Genomic DNA, 22,483 nt, shown 5'->3' with positions numbered 1-22,483 from the left:
CTCTGTTTCCCCTCCTAAACTGATACATAGAAAGCCTAATATAATCTCAACCAAATATATGTCTCAAGAGCATCAAAGATGCTCTGGAGGCATGACACTATCCATTTGCACCTAACAGAGCCTGAAGACAAATAGTATTTTTTTTAAAATCCTTTCTTATAATGCAAGCACCATATACACTTGTCTCTCCATATTCACTAGGGTTAGGGAAACAAGACCCCCATGAATATGGAAAAACCACAAATAACCAAAACACCATGTTTTTACCTGAGAGAACACCTCTCTAGGAATCTCTAGGTCCTCCAGTGCAACTCTGCAGTCAACATCCGACAGATACTGACCATAGAACTGCCCTGGAGGAGATACAAATGCCTAGTGGAGTGTTCTCTCTAAGAATCTCTAGGTCCTTCAGTACGACTTTTAGTTAAAGTTGACCATAGAGTTGCACTGGAGAACCTAGATATTCCTAGAGAGAACATATTAATCAAATCCATGAATAAACAAATCCGCAAATATCAAAGCCGCAAATATGGAGGGATGAGGGATGAGTCTTTTCAGTCCTTCCCTAGAAAGGAAAACAAGAAAGGCAACTTTAACAGAGAGTTGGGGATGGGCGAAGGAACCCACTCACTCCCTTCCTGGCTACAATTACCTGTCCTCATGCATCTGTGGGGGACGCCATTTTAAAATGCCAGCAGATGGTCATTATGGTAACCAGGAAGGGACAGACATAAGAAGAGGTAACTAGCAGCCCGCCCATCCATTAAAGTAGACAGACAGCTCTTTATTGTATGAGAAATTGACTTCCTTGCTTCCAGTCACCAGCAGGGCATCTCTCTGCCCCTTGAGCCAGCCAGTCATATACATATACATACACACACATCCTTAGGGGCCATCTGTTGAGCCCCCCAGATGCTTCCTAAAACTCTGAACTCTGTGGAAGATAATTTCTGTTGCACCAAAGCCCTTTTTCCCCTCCTTATAATAGGGATGAAGCCTACCTTGAGGGGTTGGCACATTACATTTCCTGGGATTAAGAGGGAAATTAATTAAGTCTCAAAGAACTGAGATTCAAAAGATAAATAATGAGAGATGTGAATCTGAGGCTCTGTGCCAGATCTTCCTGGGTATAAAAATTAAGTGAATGGGCTCTGGGATGGAAAAGATTCTCTGTCATCATGAACTCTGCCATCAGTGACTTGGAAGACAGAATTGGGGGGCATACTTATCAAATTTGCAGATGACACCAAATTAAGAGGAGTAGCTAATACCCCAGAGGATAGAATCAAGATTCAAAATGACTTGAACAGACTAGAAAACTGGGCCAAAGTTTACAAAATTAAATTCAACACGGAGAGATGTAAGGTACTGCACCTAGGGAGGAAAAATGAAATGCACAGATATAGGATGGGGGATACCTGGATGAATCACATTAGAGGGCAAACAAGATTTAAACAAGAGTTAAACTAGAAGAAAACTAGTTTAACTCTTGTTGAAATCCTGTTTGACCCCCCTAGTGTGATAAAGCATCCACCCAGGTTTACTTCGCTGATTATCATTTTCCTTTTTTCACTGAATTGTTTTGTGATTGTTTATTCAAAATTTTCAGAAACCCCCATTCATCATTAGCTTCCTTCTTTCTGAATATCTCTCACTATGAGCTCTTACCCATTCTTTCCTAAAACATATTCACATTAACTTTCTTACAATTCAGAGTCCAAGTCTGTGAATAGAACAGTGCATGGCAGGCATGGGCACTACTCTACACATGAGTAGAACAGCATGCAGCAGGCGGGGCTGGGCATGCTTCCTCCCTGCTGCATGCCACTCTACATGAGAGTAGAACAGCGTGTGGAGGAGGAGCATGCCCCCCCACTGCAAACTCTTCTACTCATGTGTTAGGAAGAAAATCAACTCAGCTGAGATGTGGTACTGGAAAAGAGTTCTGAGAATATTGCAAACTGCTAAAAAAGCTAATGGATGGGTCCTAGAGGAGATCAGGCCTGAACTCTCCATGGAAGCAAGATGGCTAAACAGAAGTTGTCATATTTTGGGCATATCATAAGAAAAGACTCACTAAAAAGACTATAATGCTTGGCAAAGTGAAAGAAAGCTAGAAGTCCAAGTAGATCAGAAGCTGAACATGAGTCAACAGTGTGATGCGGTAGCTGAAAAGGCCAATGCAATTTTAGGCTGCATCAATAGAAGTATAGTGTCTAAATCATGGGAAGTAATACGTATTCTGCTTCGGTCAGGCCCCACCTGGAATGCTGTGTCCAGTTCTGGGCCTCACAATTCAAAAAGGATGTGGAGAAACTGAAGCGTGTCCAAAGGAGGGCAACTAAAATGGCGAAGAGTCTGGAAACCATGCCCTATGAGGGCTTAGGGAGCTGGGGATGTTTAGCCTGGAAAAGAGAAGGTTAAGAGGTGATATGATAGCCCTGTTTAAATATCTGAAGGGATGTCATATTGAGGAGGGAGCAAGCTTGTTTTCTGCTGCTCCAGAGATTAGGACACGGAACAATGGATGCAAGCTACAGGAAAAGAGATTCCACCTCAACATTAGGAGTAAGAGAAAGAACTCTGTGAAACAAGAGACTGTTGGTTGTTGCCAGTGGGAAAAGCTAAGAGGACACATGGAATAATGTGACATTTCTCCTTTGCAAACTAGCAACTGTAGAGGCAGACGGATGTTTACCAGGAATAGCCTTAAGGAAAACAATAGTCTGGAAATATTAATCCTTCCTTCAGTGAAAAACAGCAATCATCATCAGGACACTTCCAGTTGCCAGATTAATGGGAAATGCACCCCTAAATCAAATTACCTCTTCAATTAAATGGTTACACTCATTGTGCTCTGAAACTCCATGGACTCCATTATAGGCAATGTCTATTGAATCTGTAAGTGTGTTCTTGTAGATTTTAACGGGTCTCTGTGAAGAAACAACAGTGTTCACCAAATGGATATGCTTCATGCTATAAACTGCAAAATGTGAGATATTTTTATCTCACAACTTTTATAAAGTCTGCAACCTGCATTTCTTAAACTCTGAACCCTGCACATTGTCCACTCATGCATATCCTCCATTGCAAGTACTGTCAATTTTTTTTCTTTTTAACCATTGCTATGACCATGTCAGAATTTTTTTTAAATCCAAACTACTATTTATGTTGTGGCATTTTAAGACGGCTGATACAATGTAGAATTAATGCATTTGGACGCTGCTTTAACTCTCATGGCTAAATCCTACAGAATCCTGGAATTTGTAGCTTGTTGTGACAACAGAGCTCTCTGACAGAGAAGGCTAAATAGCTCATAGAATTACAAAACCCAACAATCTATAGCACTGAGTCATAGCAATTAAAGTGGTGTCATACTGCAATAAATCTGTTGTGTAGATGTGGTCCTTGTTAACTCACATTGTTTCTAAAAGCAACAACTTCAGACTCACCCAAGAGGGCTGTTTATGCTTTGCACATACAGTAGCTTGGAAGTGAAGATAGCATTTTATATTCCATCCTCTGGTTGTCTGGCGCTGCTCCAAAAGCCCACAAAACTCAGGTTGGAGAAGGTTTGGAGATGCTTTTTCTGTTACAAGTAAGAAGTGTAAATTTCACTCTGATCAAGCTGAGAACAGTCTCTCTCCCATGCCTCTTCCAGCATTTGGGCTTCACCTGCCTTTCACCCACTATAACCCTTTATACTGGACATTTATATCTCTTGCTATAACCTTGGCATTGTGGTGGGGAGTCAGATTTGGTTTGGGTCATGTCTTCCCAGAGTTCTTATTTGGGATCTTAAGGGACCTTAGTGAAGCATTTAAGCAGGTTATATAATACATGGTTTAGATAACACAGCCTCATAATTTCAGGACTAAATACTGTAAAGACACCAGATCTTGTCTGATCTTGGAAGCTAAACAGGGCTAGTCTGGGTTAGTACAGCATGCCTGCCCCAAATATGGGCTTGCCATCTGAGGATCTGAGCATCTGCAATGGCAAGCCCCATTGATTTTAATAGCCACGCATGCACATGGTCCTGACAGGGCGGCCATGCATGTGCATCAGCATTGAATACTACAGCACTTCAGGTCCCATGCTTTTTGCCATGCATGGGGGGGAGGGTTCGGAAAGGAACCCCCGCCAATAAGAAGGACCCACTGTACTTGGGTGGCAGACTGCCAACAGATACCAGGTGCTGTAAGCTATATTTCCAAGTAAGGAACTGGCAAAATCACCTCTAACTATTTCTTCCCCAAGTAGACCCTATAAAATGTATGGGATTGCCACGGGTCAACATATTATGTGAAGGCATATGCACACAAATTATTTATTTATATGATCTGAAGAGAAACCAGCGTATTTCTCATATACATAGGAGCAGTGATGGACTAGCATGAGGCAAGGGATCTATTCATTTTTCTTTGTGGGGCAGTGCCAATTGTTCTTTAAATTCTTTATAATATTCAACTGTAAAGACATTTGGGCCTGGTGCATTTCAAGATTTACTTCTTTGTATTGCTCCCAAAACTTCCTCTGTTATTTTCTTGTTTGGTTTTTTTCTTTTGTTTTTCTGTTATTTTAGGAATATTTTGTTTACCCAAATATTTATTTTTTTACTTCTTTAATAAGTTCCTCTCTAAATAAATTGGAATAATATTTGAAAAAACTTTGCTTTTTTATTTTGATCTCTTCTCAAATACAATTTATTGAGTAGCCCAAGGGCCGTTTCAAAATACTAGTAACATAATAAAAAGCAGTATCACACAGCTATATATAAAATGTAAATATAGTGCACTAGGTGCAATAAACCTCCATACAATATAAATACATATGCATAACCTGAGCGTGCACCAGGACCAGAACATGCACTACTTGTATACAGCTTATATGTATCTAAAAGATATACAATATGTGCTAAAGGATATACTAGTAAACAGAAAAAATAAAATAGTTAACAATTAAACAGTAATATGTAAGATAGTTACCGTAGGGAATAAAACAGAATTAAAATTGGAATTGAAATGGGAGACAGAAGTAACATAAAATATCCGTCGCCATACGTCAAAGCTGTTCATCCCCCTTACAATTAACACCAGTCATTCCCACATATCTAGATCTCAACAGAGATGCTTTATGAAGGAACCGAGCTGTGGCAATAGAGATTTTTGAATCTTGTCCACTCATAAAGTATGAAGTTCTGATGTGGGTATCCCAGTATATTTTTCGTTTAATATAGGGATGAAGATATTGATCCCTTTCTACTTGGTACAAATTACATCTAAACAAAATGTGTGCTAGATCCTCAATTTCATGATCCCCACAAATACAAATTCGTTCGTTATAAGGGACACCATGGAATCTTCCATGTCTTACCATGGTATCAAGTTGGTCGAATCTTGCTTGGGTAAATGCCTCTCTGAGATGTTTAGGGATTTGTATTTTTAGATAAGATGGCATTTGAAAGGACCATTTGTATTGGCTCAACCATTTTAAATTGCCAACCCTACTGAGTGTGGCTATGTCTTCTTGAGCCGCAATGTCCAAAATTCTCTGTCTTGCACCCTTTCTTGCTTGATCATTCATAGTACAAGCTACAGGGAGGCCACAGCTCTTTATAAAGTTTAACAGTTGCCTGGACCATGAAGATTGCAATTGAGAGTGTAACTGTTCTAATAAGCATAATCTAGGGAGTCTGTTTGGCTCCATTTCATTAATTTTACACCAGTAATTGAACACTCTGATTTTAGCTTGAGAGCAGATAGAGTAAATTTCTAATTCCGCTCTTACAGCAGCTGCTGAGGTCCTTTTATCTACTCCTAGGATACTTCTCAGATGTTGAGACTGGGCTAGTTCTGTTACTGCGGTGGAATTTAGACCCCATACTTCTGCTGCATATAAAAGCATAGGTGTAACCTTAGCTTTGTATACATTAATTATTGGGGCTAAGGAGCCTGGGTACTTATTGACTTTTAGTTTAAGAATGAGATTCATACGTTCCTTTGTTCTAAGTGAGCTTTTATGGTGATGGTATGACCAGGATCCATTCTCATTGAATGTTACACCAAGATAAGAAAAGGACTTTACTTGTTCAATTGGTTCACCCTCTAATTGCCATCTGTGTCTCTGCTGTCTTTTACCAAAATCCATTATGTTTGACTTAGATTTATTAATGGTCAGAGAATTATTCTGGCAATAACAGCTAAGTTTTCTTAACAGCCTTCGTATACCAACTTGTGAATATGATAACATTATCATATCATCAGCATAGAGCAAGATGTTACAGGAAGTATGTAAAACACAAGGCATATGGAGTGCTGAGTCCTTCAAAAGTCCTGGTAGATCGTTTATATATAAATTAAATAGCAAGGGGGCTAGTAAGCACCCTTGTCGTACCCCTCTATATGTGTCAATTCTATTGGATAAGGCTCCATTTAACCCAAGTCTCACTTTCAGACAAGTACCAGTGTACAGGGCTTTAATTAGTAACAGCAGTCTCTGTTCTATTTTAAGGTCAATCAGTTTACTCCAGAGCATTTCTCTATTCACAGTATCAAAGGCTGCTGACAGATCGATAAAAGCAGCATATAGATGTTTTCCTTTGCTGAGATATTTGGCAATCATGTGATTTAAAATAAAACAATTATCTATGGTGGATCGATTTTGTCTAAATCCCGCTTGTTCTTCGGATAGGATGCCCTTTTCATTAACCCAACTTTCAAGTTTATTCAAAAGGAGCCTAGAATAGATTTTGGCTACGATGTCTATTAAGCTGATAGGCCTGTAATTACAGGGGTCTTTATTGTTCCCCTTTTTATAAATGGGGACCACTATTGCCAATTTCCAGCCAATTGGAACCTGGCAGGTATTATTTATATGTGTGAAGAGACCTGTCAGAATAGGCACCCACCATTCACTAAATTGTTTAAATAATTCTGCCGGTAAAAAGTCCTCCCCTGGAGCTTTATTGTTTTTCAGCCCATTAATAATAGACAAAGTCTCTTCTTCCGAGACTGGTGGCCAGGGAGGCAGGGATTCGATAGCTAGGGAATCAGCGTTTGAGTGCTGGATTTCAGTGGAGCTATTTAAAGCAAATAACCCTTGGAAATAATTTTCCCATTCCTTAGCAGGTATAGGGATATCATATGGGAATCTCCTTTCCTTTAGAATTCCTGAGACAGAATGCCAAAATATAGCTGAGTTGTGACTCTTAGTGGCTAACTCTAAACCTGTCCACATTGATGTGGCAAAATTTTGTTTCTTTGATTTTATTAGTTTTTTGTATTCCTTTCTGAGGGACAGCATCTTAGCTTGTACCTCACAAGAGGTACTCCGCTGTGCAGATCTCAGTGCTGACATCAGTTTCTTTTTCATTAACCTGCATTCTATGTCAAACCAGGGAGAAAAACCTTTCTGGTGACTTTTACCCACATGGTTGGTTGTCAGATGACACTTCAGTGTTTGACATATATTAGTAAATGCATTGGTAACAGATGGCCATTCTGCTGAAGATGACCGAATTATATTAGCCCAGTTATCTATCTCTTCAAGTTTAAGGCTCCCTGCTATTGCAGTGGTATCAATCTTAACCCATCTAAGTCTGCCATTCTGCCTCACCTCTTGATTATTTACAATCCAACTGTCTGCCCGACAACTTGGTCTTCGATCTGACGAGCCCCGAAATTTTACACTCACAGGTTGATGATCACTTTCCCCTCTTAGGTGGACTTCTATCTCAGAAAACATATCAGCCTTGTTTCTTGAAACACAGATAAGATCTAACACACTACTGGAATTAGGTGCATGGTATGTATAAGGGTATATATATCTATCGTCTTCATCTTTGCCTCCCAGAATTTGAAGACTAGCTTTAAAAATTAGAGAAACCAAGGACAATCCTGTCAGGGATGATGGGAGTTATAGCTCTTCTCCTCTGGCTCGAACTCACCACCTTGTTACGCACCGCGCTGACCAGTTTTGGCCAGTGGTTAAAGCTTTGCTTCAAAAGCAGCAGAGTTACAGAGAATAGGCTGAAGACCCTGACAAACTCTCCAAGCCTTCTCACTCTTGCTTCCACAGAAGTCTTCACCCTTCTTCAGGATCCAGCTGGTTCTTGTAGCTTCACCCAAGACACCAGACAACTCAGTAGTCTTATATAAAAGATCTACTTTATTCTACTATATACAGCTCCAAAACTATCCAACACAACAATACTCCTCCACAACTATCCACTACTACCCACTCTACTACCCACAAAATACATTGGGATTCATAGTCATTATTATAGTCAATGCAAGATACCACCCACTATTGTCTGTTTCCACCCAGTGGGCGTGTATACCCACTCTCATTGGTTCTCTTGGTTCATCCCACAATTAATGATTTCATCATCTCAGCCTTGACCACTCAACAATTCTCAGGTGTGTTCAATTATCCACTTTACATTTCTGTCCTTGGCATTTAGGACTTGTTAATTCCATTACCATTTACACCTGTGTTGCTTCTGCTGAGTCATCCTGACTCTCACATACATGTTTTATTTCATTCACTGTATATCCCATGTTGCTTTTTCCTATTACATTTGTTATCTCTAGAGCGCCATTGAGGATGATTATCAAAGAATTCATTTGGTATATTATTCTTTTTAGCAAAATCATGCAGGGAAGGACCTACTTTGGCATTAAAGTCCCCCAAAAGAATTATTATAAAACGAGGGTATCTGATTGTTAGTTCATCCATAAGAATTTCTAAACTTGTCCACAAGTTGGTATTAAAGAAAGGAGATGAAATAGGTGGAATGTATACATTTATCAATATCACTTCTAAAACCTTGTACAGTGGTACCCCGGGATACGAATTACCCAGCTTACGAATTTTTCGGGATACGAAAAAATCCCATAGGGATTTATTGTTTCGGCTTACGAAGGTTTTTTCGGGTTACGAAAAAACCTCGGCGCTATTTTCAATGGAGCCGCGGCGGAGCCGCGGCTTTTTTTCCATTAGCGCCTATGGCAATTCAGGTTACGAAGGTTTTTCGGGTTACGAAATTAGCCGCGGAACGAATTAATTTCGTAACCCGAGGTACCACTGTATGTGAATTTAATAACTAAGAAATGAGAATATTTATCCCCATTATGTAAAATCTCAGCTTGCCAGTGCAAATCTTGTTTAATAAGAGTGCAAAGGCCGCCAGAAGCTCTCCCTTTGTTTTTTAATTTTTGGGCAGGGATACCCCAGCATTGAAAGCCCGGGAGTTTTAATGGTTCATCCTCTGCAGTTAACCAGGTTTCCTGAATAGCAACAACATCAAATTTAGAAAGAAAACCCACTGAGTCAGTGTTCACACCTTCTTTCCAACCGGCAATATTCCATGTAACTATTTGGATACTATCCTTATTACCAGACTGTTCTAAATCAGGAGAGGGGAAATGATGTACTGACACATTCAGTCAATTGGAATCTGTATCTTCCCTCAAATTGTCTACCACAATATTGTCAATACTACCCAAATAGACACAATTGTTGATTGAGTGATCACCTTTTGACGATAAGGTGGTACGATGTTGATGTTGTTGTGGTTGATCTTTACTCTCGGTGCCAGTCAAACTGGGAATCCCTGTTGTCTCATCCTGTGACCAGGCCCAATGTGTTACTGTCCTCTCTTCAATTACTGGGGGCTGCTTAGTAGAAGATTGTCTTTGTACATGGATCCTCTTCAGAGGGGTTATATCTAGACCAACCTCCTTCTCACACCGCGACTTTGGAGCACATTCTTCAGACATATGATCAGTTGGTGACTTCATCCTAGTTTCAGGAGTCATTAGTTGCCCCAAAGGGACACATACACTAGTCATTGGTTGCTGAAGATTAGGCAGTTCTTCCATTTGTGTGAGCAAATCACTATAACCCGAATTTGGAGAACTCAAATCTATCAGAGGCTCTGTAGAAACCACGGTGTTCCTTAGAGACTGTTTTAATTTTTCCAACTGGAGCAAAATGGTATCTTGCTCTTCTCTTGAGAGTAGACCAAATGCATCAATGAAATTGTCCTCAGTCTGATGCAGATTGGGTTGATTCTCAGCTTCAGAATCCTTCCGTGTCAATACAAGGGGGATTACCACTTTTGCAGCTCTTGAGCTAGCAAATAAAGGCTTAATTCTTTCTTCATGAAAGACTCTGATAGGAAAAATTTTATATCGGGCTAAATAAGCCTTCATCCTGAGTAGCATCAGAGGGATGGTAGACTGCTTAAAGGACAGGAGGATTCGTGTTTGATTTAATGACCCAGGGAGCCATTCAACAGTGTCTAAGTCTATCTGCCCTAATTGGCAGTGAAGAAGTTTTCCCAGGGAGGATTTAATTACTTTCTTGGAAATCCACTGACCATCATTAATTCTGTTCTTATGGACACTCAGAGCAATCCTTTCCGGTTGGAGTATACAGTTATCTTTCACAGAAAAAGGTTTTTTACTTTTTATGGCCTCCATGGGGTATACATGATCCTCTTGAGGTGCTATCCCAGGCAATATTTTGTTTGTTTCTTGGAGTAACCTCCTTGGGTCTAAGTTTATATCATTTCCTTTAGTCCTATCTACTAAGTTTCCCGATTGAACATGTTTGTTTAACTTGGTCACATCCATTTCACAATTGCTTGTACAAGGGGGATTAGTAAGAGGTCTTGCAGATATCTTTTGCTCCAGCATCTCTATTTTTCCAGTTAACACTTCCAATTTGTGTTTTAACTCAGCTAACTGTTCAGATATCAGGATCACAGTTTGTGTGGTAATCAGGCAGTATTTCGTCATAAGTTGTGTTGGGATCTCCCCATGTTGTTGTTCCCCATTCTGAATCTCAACATTTCTGGGAAGTGTCCAATTATTTCTGGACTTTATTTCATAATCCCTACGACTGTTATCAAGACAACTTGCATGGGCTGACAAACTGTGGAGGGAACCCAATTCTTCGTCTTGGTTTTCAATCAACTTGACACTAGGAGGTGGGGGAGGCTCCAGAGGCTGCTCCTCACCTAACTCTAATTGTAAGCCAGTTGCCAGGGCTTCAAATCTATTAGCAGTATAAATGGGGTTTGATTTTCTTACATTGCCATTTCCTGCAAAACACTCGTCGATTCTTGGCTGTTTTGGAAGTTTCATGTGGGGAAACGAGTTTGGGCTCCCACCTAACTGTTTCCTTCGTTTTCTCTTTCCCATTGCTTATTTGTCACAGATTTCTCAAAGTTCAGGAACTTAAACTAAATATTTGTCAAGCTGATGTTGGTATTAGAGTTGGGGTCCACGCTGGTCTTTTAAGCCCTCTGCAGAGCTCCTCCTGCACAGCTTCCTCCCAGCGTCTCTCTCTCTCCCTCCTTCTCAGCTGTGGGCCAGGCTGCTGCTGCTGCCGCTGGTCAATCTCTTCTCCTTTTTTATTCCCCCCCCCCTTTAATTTGTAAGACAATCACCTCCTTGGTTTATTTGAAAACTCAAAATATATTTAATGTATTTTAATTTCTTTTCCATCTCTTCTAATAATTGGTGTTTATTTTTGCAGACATCTTATTTCTTCTAATATATTCTTGTTGGTTTTATTTTGAGTTGTCATTCTTTTAACTTAATTTTCTTTTGGTGAATTTTTTAACCTTCTTATTTTTCCTCTTCTTGAGCTCAGAACACTTTTGGTAATGAATATCCTCATTACTGGTTTTGATTCATCCCGAACCACATCAATACCTACTCCTTTATCTAAATTTTCTTGAAAAAAAATATTATTTCTTTACTATTATTTCATTTTTAAAATAATAGTTCATTAAATCACCAAATAAATTCTTTCCTCAGATGGGATTACGGTCCAACATGATTTTAGGGAGTACAGCCAGTTTTTCTGCTTTTGTACATAATGTTGTAGATGCTACAAATATATATTTAATCTGGACCAAGACTTATGTTGGTTTGAGAAAACAGTGAATTCTTTGGTATTTCCATATTTCATTCCACAAGCATCAGTTGCAGCCATAATGGCCATCATTAAAAAAAAAATTATCTGGTTAGCTCTAACCATTTGTGGATCAATTACTCCATTCCACTCTGCCATCAAGATGGCTGAGTCAAAAAAGTTTTTTAGAGTATAAGAAATGAAGCTGCTACCATTAATCGTTTCTTGCTAGATGGACCAGGCATGATAGGCCCAAAACAAACAGGCCAAATTAAGCATCTTCTGGCTGATTTGAAGGCATGATATTTAGATGATGCACAAAGGCAAGGCCACACTAGGGAGTGAAAAGTTGGCCCCAAAAGGGATTTATTTAGTGTGACTTCTAGCTGGCATGGCTTAGGACTGTGGTGGCAGCCCACTTTGGGAGTGGGCCGTGTGGGTGCTGTATTGCTGGTCAGATTGCACCCAGAGCAGCCAGAGGCCGCTCCTTCATGACTGTCTGCTTCACCCTGTAGGATCTGAAATTTGACAATATGTAGCAAATTGCATATTTCTCACCCCTTCAGTTAGTCATAGTAGGAGTTAGGATAAGGGAATGTCTGAAAGAAAATGCTGTCCAATCAGCTGATAATGGAAGACAACCATTCCCTTCCTATTCACTTGACCTTTAAGCCCAGAAAGATTTGCCACATTGTTTATCTTTTGAATGTCAGTTCTTTAAGCCTTAATTAATTTTCCTCTTAATCCCAGGAACCACAATGTGTCAGCCCTTCAAGCTAGGCCTCATTCCCTTTATAAGGGAGAAGAACAGGGCTTTGATTCATCAGGAAGTCTCTTGAACGGAGTTGCAGAGCTTCTGAATTCCAGGACAATGAAGATCTATTTCCTTTTTGTACTGACAATCCTTGCCTGCATCTTGATGTCAGGAGGTAAGCTGCATCTTGATCTCTCTCTCTCTCTCTCTCTCTCCACCTTTTTCTTTGGCCCTAAGTGATCCAATTTTTATCTTACCCTGCTTTTTCTCAAATATATGTCTTTTTATTCAGGTGCAGCATCTTCAGATGAAGCCTCTCATGCTAATGCTGGTAAGTATGTGAATGCAGGTTCACATGGACACAGATTTAAGGGGGGGAAAGCAGTACAAAGGAGCAAAATCTATTGATAATGGATTCTATTTAATATTTCATTTATTCCCATCCTCCCCCCCCCCCAAGAGCTCTATAACTAACTAGCTCCTCTCCCCATCCCTCACTTCTTCTTTGCTGGACCATGCATGATGATAATCAAGAAAATTAGAAAAGTAATAGGACATTTTTTGTGCTAATAGGTTACATTAGATGAAAGTAAAATTAAAAATACTTCCATAGCAAATAGCAGGAGGTTGGCTACTACCATTTTAACCCTGGTTTGTTTTTTGTTTGTGATATATAAAGTCTTTATGAGAAAGGGCAGGAATGTGAGGGAATGGTTTACAGGTGTGTAAGTGACAATACCCATGAATTACTATAGTGTAAGTGTCTTTCCATTTCATTTCTGCAATACAGTGTGATCTGGAAGTGGACTAAAGAACAGTACTTGAAATGGGAGGATTTGATAGATCATGCTTTGGCTGAACTAGTATAAGGACCTCATCCACTTAACACATGTTTCTTTATTCCTTCACCTCCTTCCTCCTGCAATTCCCATGGCAGCTGCTGAGAGAAGCCTGAGAGATGCTGCAGGTAAGGCCTTCTAAAAGCAGACACAAATGAAGCCTACTCATAGATGGGATTTTACAGACCTATGCCTCTCACATTAGCCAAGGGAGTCAGCCCACACATCTCTAGAGATTAGCGCAGTCTCTTTTAATGTGACTTATCCCTAATGGGATACAGGCACATTTATTTTTAAAACAGGTTTTATTGCACTTACCCATAGCTGTCCCTGAAAAGCCTGTTCTTGAAAAGCCACAGAATAAGTGTGGGTGGTATTCAGGATGCATCCAAGATGCATTTGCCCAGCTATGGGCAAAGTGATAAATCCTGTTTTAAAAATAAATGTACCTTTATCCCGTCAGGGATAAAGTGTGTTAAAAGAGAGTGAACTAATCTCTTCTGTCTTCTGAGCCATTCTGCTTTGTGGAAGAATCTGCCCTGTGTGTTCCTTGTGAAGAAAAAATGTTTTCTAATGGCAACTTTAAAAATGTGTACTTTATGAAATCTTGAAGTTTGTGAACTTTAAACTAATGAAGCAGCCAGTTGCTAAGTACAAATTGCAGGGTTTTTTTTTTTAAAAAAATCCTTCATATTGGTCCTGTTATATGACTGAAATGATTATTATTAAATTAGCTGATAGATTAAATCTACACAACAGTTTTCTTTGACTGGTTAAGCAGAAAATGGTGCCCAAATCTACATGGGTCAGACTGTATAATGTCCAATTTCAGGCAATAATCCAGTTTGAGATTGCTTTAACTTCCCTGGTTCAATGCTAGGGAATTCTGGGAACTGTAGTTTTATAGCCTTTCCTGCCAGAGAGCTCAGGTGCCACATAAACTACAGTTCCAAGGGTTCCCTAGCACTGATCCAGGACAGTTAAAGTGGTCTCAAACTGGACTGTTTCTGCAGTTTGTTTTGAACCTTGACCATGCTCAAAATGGAAGATATTTTGGAAATCATCCTGGACAGAAGTTTAAAATGCAGGACTTGTATGAGGAAAGGAGGATGTTTGTTAACATTTTCTAATTTCCATTTTACAAGCTAAACATAACAGTGAGCTCTTGGTCTCTGCTGGGGCTTGGTTCCAGGTTTGCCACTGGACACCAAAATCGATGGGTGCTCAAATCCTATTATATACATTGTGTAGTAAAATAGTATCTCTTATCTAAAATGGCCAAATCAAGGTTGGCTTTTTTGAATTTTTAAAGAAATATTTTCAAGCCATAGATAGCAATAGCAACAGGAAGTACATTTCTATACTGCTTATCAGTGCACTTAAGCACTCAATAAGCGGTTTACAATGTGTAAGCTAATTGTCCCCAACAAGCTGGGTACTCATTTTAGCGACCTACAGAAGGATGCTAAGATGAGTCAACCCTGAGCATCTGACTGGGACTGAACTCACAACATTGTGGCTTATGTGTGAGTGATTGTGGTACAGGCATTTTACCACTGACTCACCAGGGCATCTATGGATTCAGAATACTGTATGTGGACTTAACTTAAAAAGAGAACAAGAGCAGGAGGAAGATGTGGGACCTTAACTGGTGATATTTAGATTAGAATTCTATATAGGCCAACCCCCCTTTCAGAATTATCTATTATTTATGTTTCTTGATTTGGTAATTTCCTTATAGTCTTTCAAGCCACTGCATAACCTGAAAGGCAACTAGCACAATTATGTAAGATGGGTCCTGCTTGCAAATCTCTGACAAAAATCTCTGTGGGGTCAAGAAGATGGGCATGATAGGGCAGCCAGAGACTGCTCCAACTGTGATCACCCAGTGATTGCCTGGAGTCCATGACACCTGCATGGCCCAGTCTTAAAACAGGATGCTATGGTCATCCTGGATGGACTGCTGGCAAGTAGGATTGCCATAACCCGGTTGCAACCGGGTTTTTCCCAGTTTTGGCGGCACCTGCCCGGTCACGGCACGGGTGCCGCCAAAAACCAGGAAAAGCCCGGTTGCAGCGGGGTTGCAAGGCAACCCTGGGGCCTCGCTGCCCTCCTCCTCCTCCACCGCGCATGGCCGCGCAGAGGAAAAGGAGGGCAGTGAGGCTTGGGGCGGAGGAGGCTGCAGGGAGGCGGCGCCTCTTGGGCGCAGCCGCGCCAACCTCCCCGCCTCCCTGCAGCCTCCTCGCCTCCTTCCTGGCCTCCGCGGGGGCCAAGAACGAGGCAAGGCCCCGATCCTGGCCTCCGATCGCAGTGAGGCCTGGGGCCCAGGCGGGGAGGGAAAGCCTCCTTAAATGGAGGCTTTCCCTCGCCGCTTGGCCTTCGCTCCCCGCTGCGATCGCGAGGGAAATGTAGGACAGAATTTTCAAATGTAGGACACATTTTGTGTGTCCTACATTTGAAAATTCTGTCCTACATTTTTCCCGGTTTGGAGATCCGGCGCTATGGCAACCCTACTGGCAAGGAGCATTTTTTCCAAAATCTAAAAAGGTGGAAGTGGTACAATAAACTTGATTGATGCTTTTAGATGTATTGATATGTGCCCCTTGATGGAAAGATACACTTGGGATGGAAGGAAGGTGTTGGTGCAGTCCTTTGAGTTCTGTTCTCTGTTCCATTACAGGTTATGAAGAAAAGTATGTATCTCCTCCTGGTGGTGACCACGTTCCTAATCTTTTGAGTAGCATGCTTGGAGCATTGGGCTAAGCAAGTTTAAACCACTTAATTAAGTTTGGACCTGCTTTGATTACTGTTCCTGCATGATAGGGGGTTGGACTCAATGGCCCCTGTAGTCTTTTGCAATTCCATAATTCTAAGTTTAAATCACTGAACAAGTTGAAAAGCATTTGATTCTATGTTGGCAATCTGAGCAGAATGAAATAAAGTTGTCAATACATCCTCAATAAAATTTGTCAGTGTCATTCCTGATGTGTGATTTTTCTGACACTCAGAGGTTCAATTGAATTTACAAATATACTGCAGCACAGGCTAAGGGCTAAGTAAAATCATCATCTGTCATGCTGTGAACCAATGTGAATGTGATTCCAGATACCAAGATGAAATCAGGAAGCAGGACTGGATTGCCCATGTGAAGATATTTATATAAAGGTGGTAGTGAGATACTATTTACAATAAAAGGAACTGATCAAACAGACAGAGTTCCTCTCAGTTCTCACAGTAGCTTACAGTAACTCCACTACCCATACCACTCAATGATAACCACTCTACAATAACCCACAAATAGTTTACGTTAGACACAACTATATACAGTGCACCCTTTCTTTAAATGGGAGATCCATTCTGGACTCCCCCACATAAAGCGAATTCCTCCTATGCTTGAGCCCCATTTAAATGAATGGGCTTGTGTATATGCTGGCGGGCATGTGCCCCATTGTTCCCTATGGGATGCACTGCCCCTTCTCCCTGTATGGCTTTCAGCATATAGCCTAGGCTTATGTAACTCTCCAATCCATGCCACAGTACATTACCTCACAGTACATATCACAGGTGCAGTATAACAATACACATCTTGATGTCTGACCACCTCAAGGACATTTATCTACATGTCATGGCCTTGTCACACACATTGCCAAAGGCTGACATCATCATCATCATCAGAACTCCTAGTTTTAAGGAGTTCTCATAAAACTTGAATTTAGCACTGTGGAACAATTTTCCTTGATGTTCTCCTCACCACTGAGAATCACAAAACTCTCAGACATCTTTCTCAATATGGCTGCTGATGTCTATGCTGACCTGGGTTAAAAATCCCACTACCCCAACCCTGTTAAAAGAAATAGGATCTACATCTTGATTCTAAGAATTGGATGCATATGATGCAGCAAAGAAAAGTACTATAAATACCACTTAACCTAAGAAATAGCTATTTCAAAGAGAATGTCTTCTCCATGTTAGTAATTACAATATCACACTATACAGCGATAGAATTATGATACCTCTGTAACTATCATGGCCTCATCCCATGGGATCCTGCAATTTGTAGTTTAGTGTGGAATTAGAGCTCCCTGATTGAGAATTGTTAATACCTAGAATTTGATAGGATGCAGCTGTAGCCAAGGGTCCGTTTAGGGGAATTTTTTATTGTTGTTATTAGCTCAAATATTGCAAGAGGAGGGCCTGCTACGACAGCCCTTGCAGAATCATCTCCCGATATGTATACGGAGTAGACCAGGGGGTTCCAATAAATAGAGCTGAGACAGACTTCTAGAATTAATAGCCAATTTATTTATAATGAGGGAAAACACATACGATTCACTAGCATACACACATACATACAAGGCTCAAGAAAAGCATAGGTTAGCATGGAATTTTAGGCATCACATGGGTGATACGTACCAGAATGTAGACTCCCTCCAGGAATCCAAATGGATATGATGAGGATGGCCTGAGGCTCAGCCATGGAATGACTGGCCAGGGATTCAAAGGGACATAGCTTTCCCCTGAAATCCAGACTGGCCCGGAGTCAGAAACTGGAGCCAGGTCAGGCTTCAACGGGACAGAGCTTCCCCCTGAAATCCAGACTGGTCCAGTGAAGAAGCAAATCTGGGAGTATTTATAGGCAAAATCTTGCTTCTGGCAAAGGTGCTTGATGGTGAGAACAAAGGTGTTTAATTACTTGCTTTTCACCTGGATGTCCCTGTCTGGTTGTCTTAGTGGTCTTAAGCTGCTCGGACAACAGACCTGGGAGGGGGCAAGAGCCTCATGCAAGGCAAACATTTGCTCTTCCTGGTCATATGATAATCCTCTTATGTGACTCTCTAGATATGATGATGTGGGTGCCCCTCAGGGGTGTGTGCACATGTCCTCATGCCTTTCTGGCAATGGTGGACAGGCTACTAGAGTTCATCTAGGGGTCATTAAGGGTTATCATTTATACCAAAATTTATATGGAGCAGCATGGGTAACACAGCCATGAAATTTAAAACAGAATTGTAGTGTCATAATTGTAAAGCGTGAAAGAACTCCAAAAATCTACCATTGGACCGAGAGAGAGAGGCGGGAAGGGGCATGTCTGTGCTGATTCTAGGATTCGGGAGCACACAGCAACCTCATGCTCCTGAACCCTTGTCTGTATGGATGCTGGCATCATGGCAGCCTCCTGTCCATCCAAATTTTGGGCACCACACTTGTGTCATTGACACAACACAGTGTGTAATGGTGCACTTATTGTGGCACCTGCGAGCACCAAAAAGAATCTGCTTTCAGTGGGTTCTTTTGGGTGTGGAGGGATCCCACATAGTTTGGTTGCTGTGGGCTCCCTCCAAAGGGAAAATGCTTCTATTCAAGATATGAAGACAGCAAGTGGGTATTTATTTTGACTTATGTTGATAAATTGACATATTTTGACTTATGTTGATTCTGTGAAGAAAGAGGATCCAATTATGAAATCATAGATCATCCTGGAAAAAAGTAGAAGTAAAGCAACTAGGAGACATCACCTATTACTATCTTGGAATACTAAATGAAAAAAAATGAAGATGGAAGTTATCATTTTACCCAAAAGCAAAAGATAAGCTGTAATTAACACATCTACTAAAACAATACGAGTTTAGTTTATTTGCTATAGCCATTGGTGTCAATGCTGCTTAATCATATTAGCTGCATGCACACACTTTCTATCAGTAACAGTTAAAATATTGTTCAGTTGAGTCTTTAAAGTACATGATGGTGTTACATATTATCTTCTAGGTCAAATCTTTGTGGTGTTAAGGTCTTACGTCTGTTGAGCCAGAAAATTTCCAAGTTTTTTCATAGGACTTGAATGAGAAGATGGTTCAGTTCTAAACACGCTTAAACCAGAAAAACCATGGTGTGCTGAGTTAATATGTCTAGCACTGCTTCATTATGCCTCCTGGTCAGGATTTCAGATGTGTAATTCCTGAAACATATGTGCAGGACTATGGGTTTGGGGTTTTTCTTTGCCACATGCACTGCAGCTGACATTCTCTGAAGTCTATTAAATCACATGAATCAAATCACTGGGAAGTGGTGTTTTCTTTTCCTGTAGTCTTTCCCACGGACTGCCTCCTAAAGCAATTAGGAGATATTATTACATATTAGCTGATAGGAATGAAGATAGAAGGTATCACCTTAACCAAAAGCAAAAGATACTAAAAATCAATAAAAGTTTATTTTATTTCCCACAGCCCTTGGTGCCAATGCACCTCAATCATACTGGATGCACACAAACACTTCCTATCAGTATCCAAGGTAGGAGTTAAGAAAATTGTTTAGTGGAGTGTTTAATGTAGATGATGGTGTTATATACTATTTTCTAGGCCAAATCTTTGTGGTGTTAAGGTCTTATGTGTGTTGAGCTAGAAAATTTCCATTCCCCCACAATAGGATTTGGATGAGATGGTAGTTCAGTTCCAAACGCACTTAAATCGGAAAGATTGTGGTGTGCTGAATTAAAATGTCTACCACTGCTTCATCAAGCCTCTGGATTGCAAATGTGTGATTCCTGAACCATTTGTGCAGGATTGTGGTTGTTTTCCGCATGTACTGCAGGTGACATCCTGTTGTGTCTGCATTCAGTCACATGTCAGTTAATGTCCCTTGTGAATGAGGTTTTCTTTCAAAAATATAGCTGCTCTTTTGGAGCTCTTTCACACTTTACATTTATAACATCATGATTCCATTTTAACTGCCATTCCTGACTCCTATGGAATCCCAGGTATTTACAATTCTCTTGCAGGGAGCTTTAATAGTACACCAAGCTACAAATCACAGGAATCCATGAAATGAAGTCACATCTGTTAGGTATCAGAATTCTATAACTGTGTAGTGTGAAAGAGCTCTTGAAGTTGTAATTACTGATATGAGGAGTACATCTTTGAAACATCTATTGCTCATGTTCATTGGCCCTTTTCTTTATTGTTCCAGATGCATGTGATTCTTGGAATCAAGATGGAGATTTTATTTCTTTTAACAGGGTTGGCATGATAGGCTTTCCAGCCCTGGTTAGCACAGATATTGGCTGGCATATTGTTTAAGACTAGTGAGAATTTTCTGGTTCCAATGGTGAGGAAAACTTCAAGGAAAGAGATACATAAATGTTCAGCTATGCTGGATTCAAGCTTTATATGAACTCCTTCATATCAGGTTTTTGATGCACCTAATTATTATGGTGATGATTTTACAAAAAAAAACCAAGACCTGTGTTGCAGCATGTTTATGAATTCTATTGAACATCTAAGTGTCAGGAAAATCCCACACCAGGAAAGAAATAGTCAGGTTTTTGTTGCAGAGCAGTTGACAATTGTATTTTATTGTGATCAGTCTGACAATATGGAAGCTCCCAGAATCAACTGCATTTAAACTGGTTCAATGATAGTCACTCAGCCCAATATTGCAAATATATCTGCCAACATATTAGTGGCATAATCAGGCCTGCTAGGAGGAAAGCCAAGCTCTTCTTCATAACCTGCATGGGAAAAGAGAGTAGGGTTTAAAGGACTGCACCAGCATTTTCATTCCATCCCAAATGTATATATCCCTCAGGGAGCACACATCAGCACATCTGACAACATCAATCATTTTCACTGTATCATTTGCACTCTTTTAGATATCCTGGGGTGAGCTGTCCTTTTGGACAAATATGCCTTGTGCCACTTTTTTAAATAAAGCTTGATCCATCAAAGTAAAAGTGGAGGGGGGGGGGAGAAGCCAGTATGTCACCTAAGGTTCCTTGGTCAAAAGGCTGGAGAGAAATGGACTATTAAATAGATAATCTGTCAAGAGAATCTGCTCCTTTGTATTGCTTTAAAAATCTGTTTCTATAGGATCCTGTGTTCACTTACTTACCAGCATGAGCATGAGAGACCTCATTTGAGGATGCTGCACCTGCATAAAAATACATGTTTTTGAGAGAATGCACAATAAAATAAAAATCTGATCTCTTATACTTTTATGAGCTTTTGCACAGTTAATAGAATGATATTGATTTAATTTTTTCTTATTGTTTTTCTTATTTATACCATGAAGTCTGAGGAGGAAGACAAATATGTGAAAGCCTAATTGCCTGCTTAAGCTCTTTAGTTTGACTTAACTGTGGCTGGAACAATAGGATTGCCCTCACATTTGGTAAACATAAAGTAATGCATGCTTGTCTTTATTCCTGATCAAATGGTGGCAAGAGGAAATGGTGCTGATCTATGGGAAGGGGGTGGGGGAATTGAGATGGGAAGTTCCTAGCACTTGAATACTGGAACTGGCAACCAAATTCCACCACCTCTCCCTCTTCCTTTGTGATCCTTCAGATGCTGTTAGACTGACTCTCTCATCAATCCTGAGCTGTGACAAGATTGCCAAGGGTTGATGGGGACTGGAGCCTTTCATCCGGAGGATCAAATGTTTTCTACCCATTGTAAATCCATTCTATAAACAATGAGAGTGCAATAGCATCACTAGGGGAATGCGTGGGGGGGGGGGAGGGTGCAGTGTCCCATGGTGAGTGTCCCCCCACTCAGGAAGGTGGACCCAGTGCCCCCCCGTCCCTCCCCTGAGGGGGATGGATTTCCCTCACAAGGCAGGGAAGTGGAGGACCTGGTGCCCCTAGCCCCTGCCCTGCAAGGCTGGATTTCCAAGCTTTGCAAAGCAGGTTGGTGGAGGACCCAATGCCTGCAGTCCCTGCCCTGTGAGGCTTTAATTTGGAGAGAAATCGCATGGAGTTGGGATGGGGAGAGCGCTGCATGGAGCAAAGGGGGAAGGACTTCTTTTGGTTCCTCCATTAAGCCCTAGCCAAAGCCCTCCTGCACCAGGTTACATCCTGGTGTGGAACACCACTGTGAAAGTGTAACTTATTGTTGTATAAATCTTGCTTTCAGATTCCTGGGAGCGAAATGGGAGCTGTCACCATCGTGGACAGATCAAGATGAGATGG

The 22,483-nt window shown here is 40.7% G+C and overlaps 1 long non-coding RNA gene across 1 annotated transcript; it reads left to right on the top strand.

The window, feature by feature from the left end:
- Window positions 1-12,765: 12,765 nt before the first annotated feature.
- LOC121921559 lies at window positions 12,766-16,281 on the top strand. Its single transcript, XR_006101976.1, has 4 exons — window positions 12,766-12,857; window positions 12,975-13,013; window positions 13,620-13,649; window positions 16,202-16,281. It is a non-coding gene; the product is annotated as an uncharacterized LOC121921559 (long non-coding RNA).
- Window positions 16,282-22,483: the final 6,202 nt, after the last annotated feature.

This window comes from Sceloporus undulatus, chromosome 2, assembly GCF_019175285.1.
Source record: "Sceloporus undulatus isolate JIND9_A2432 ecotype Alabama chromosome 2, SceUnd_v1.1, whole genome shotgun sequence".
NCBI classification, from domain to species: Eukaryota; Metazoa; Chordata; class Lepidosauria; order Squamata; family Phrynosomatidae; genus Sceloporus; species Sceloporus undulatus.
Note: the sequence above shows the minus strand (reverse complement) of the source record. Positions and strands in the feature narration are given on the sequence as shown.